Source organism: Nycticebus coucang, chromosome 6 (genome assembly GCF_027406575.1).
Source record: "Nycticebus coucang isolate mNycCou1 chromosome 6, mNycCou1.pri, whole genome shotgun sequence".
Classification (NCBI taxonomy): Eukaryota; Metazoa; Chordata; class Mammalia; order Primates; family Lorisidae; genus Nycticebus; species Nycticebus coucang.
In genome coordinates, this window is record NC_069785.1 from 134,848,176 (window position 1) to 134,850,960 (window position 2,785).

Below are 2,785 nucleotides of genomic sequence, written 5' to 3' on the forward strand. Positions count from 1 at the left end.
AGAGAGAGAAAGCAGAATGTTCGCAGACAGAATTATGGGACTTATGAAGTGTTCAAACATTTGAGTTATAGGTATCCTAGAAGGGGAAGATGAATGCCCCAGGGGAATGGAAGCCATACTAGAGAATATTATAAATGAAAATTTCCCAAATATCACCAAAGATTCTGACACACTGCTTTCAGAGGGATATTGGACCCCAGGTTGCCTCAACTCTAACAGAGCTTCTCTAAGACACATTATGATGAACCTGTCCAAAGTCAAGACAAAATAAAAGATTTTTCAAGCTGCCAGGGGTAAGTGCCAGTTGACTTACAGAGGCAAATCCATCAGGGTGACTGCAGGCTTCTCTAATGAAACTTTTCAAGCAAGAAGACAATGGTTATCTACCTGTAATCTACTTAACTAGAACAATTTCCAGCCCAGAATTGGATATCCTGCTAAGCTAAGCTTTAAAATTGACAGAGAAATCAAATCATTTACTGATATACAAACACTGAGGAAATTCACTACAACAAGACCAGCTTTACAGGAAATACTTCAACCTGTTCTACTACACACTGACCATCACAATGGATCAACGGCAAAGAAAGAACTCAGAAATTAAAGGACAAACCTAACTTCCACACTGATGCAAAAGATAAAACTAAGCAATGGACTCTCACAAAATAAGATGAGTAGAACACTACCACACTTATCAATTATATAAATAAATGTTAATGGCTTGAATTTCCCACTGAAGAGACATAGATTGGCTGACTGGATTAAAAACCACAAGCCAACCATTTGCTGTCTGCAGGAAACACACCTGGCTGCAAAAGACAAATTAAAACTCCGAGTTAAGGGTTGGAAGACAATTTTTCAGGCAAATGGAATTCAGAAGAAAAGAGGAGTTGCGATCTTATTTTCAGATACATGTGGATTTAAAGCAACTAAAGTCAAAAAAGACAAAGATGGTCACTTTATATTGGTCAAGGGAAAAATACAACAAGAAGATATTTCAATTCTAAATATTTATGCACCCAACTTAAATGCTCCCAGATTCTTGAAAGAGACCTTACTCAGTCTGAGCAATATGTTATCCTATAACACCATAATAACAGGGACTTTAACACTCCTCTTACAGAGCTGGACAGATCCTCTAAACAGAAATTAAACAAAGATATAAGGGACTTAGGTCAGCACCTGTGGCTCAAAGGAGTAGGGCGCCAGCCCCATATGGTGGAGGTGGCAGGTTCAAACCCAACCTCGGCCAAAAACTGCAAAAAAAAAAAAAAAAAAGAAGAAAGAAAGATATAAGAGACTTAAATGAGACCCTAGAACAACTGTGCTTGATAGATGTATATAGAACGCTCCATCCCAAAGATAAAGAATATACATTCTTCTCATTGCCCCATGGAACATTCTCCAAAATTGATCATATCCTAGGACACAAAACAAATGCCAACAGAATCAAAAGAATTGAAACTTTACCTTGTAGTTGCTCAGAGCACAAGGCACTAAAGGTGGAACTCAACTCCAACAAAAACATTGAACCCCACAGAAAGGCATGGAAATTAAACAACCTTCTGTTGAATGACAATTGGGTGCAGGAAGAAATAAAAGAGGAAATCATTAACTTTCTTGAGCACAAAAATGAAGACACAAGCTAGGGCATAGCTATAATCTCCTGTCTCCTCTAATTCTGCCCCAGATGGACAATGCCCAAGAGTTGTCCACGGATAAAGGTGGAGAGACGAGGGAGTCAGACAAATCAGTCACTGCTCCCGGGGACCTGGGGCTACCAATACGGATGGAATCCCTGAGGAAACGAGGGAGATGGAGATGCAGACTTGAAAGAAGCTGCGGCAGAGGAAGGCGAGCTCAAGACTCAGGATGTCTCAGATTTAACAGTGATTGAAAGGGAAGACTCATCATTACTAACTCCTATAGCCAAAAAACTGAAAATAGATACCAAAGAAAAGAAGCAAAAAGTAGATGAAGATGAGATTCAGAAGATGCAAATCCTAGTTTCTTCTTTTTCTGAGGAGCAGCTGAACCATTATGAAATGTATTACCAGTCAGCTTTCCCTAAGGCAGCCATTAAAAGGTTGATCCAGTCTATCACTGGCACCTCTGTGTCTCAGAATGTTGTTATTGTCATGTCTGGTATTTCCAAGGTTTTCGTTGGGGAAGTCGTAAGAAGAAGCCCTCGATGTGTGTGAGAAGTGGAGAGAAATGCCACCACTACAACCCAAACATATGAGGGAGGCTGTTCAAAGGTTAAAGTCAAAGGGACAAATCCCTAACTCAAAGCACAAAAAAATTATCTTTTTATAGACCAAAGTCTAGAAATACCTATTACTGACAGTACATTCCAGACTTCCTATTAAATGAGACTTTCTGCACTGGTGCTTTAGTATCTTTAGTCCTCCAAGGATTTAATGATTTTAATATTTTTCTCAAAATTCTAATATCTGTATACCCAGAAGGCATACAGCTTGTTTCATACTTGTCTTGACTAATTTGGGACCTCTTAGGGTATTTTGTCTCGTGGCTAGTTGGAAGAAAGGTGCCTGGGCCTTGACCATATTCTGGACAGGAGAGCTTCTTTCAGAGAGAGAAAACCTTTCTGAGACAGCTTTGATGGTTTCACATTGAAGCTTAAATTAAGATGCTAACATAACGTGTCTCCCCCAAAATAAAACATCCTCCGAAAATAAGACCTACTTACAGGTTTCCTTCTAGGTGAAATATAAGGCATCGCCCCAAAAATAAGGCCCCCCCAGGCTCTGTCTCAGAATGAAAA

At 39.5% G+C, this 2,785-nt stretch overlaps 1 pseudogene; it reads left to right on the top strand.

Annotated features, from left to right (window-relative positions):
* Positions 1 to 1,274: 1,274 nt before the first annotated feature.
* Positions 1,275 to 2,364, top strand: LOC128588159 (transcription initiation factor TFIID subunit 11-like; annotated as a pseudogene).
* Positions 2,365 to 2,785: the final 421 nt, after the last annotated feature.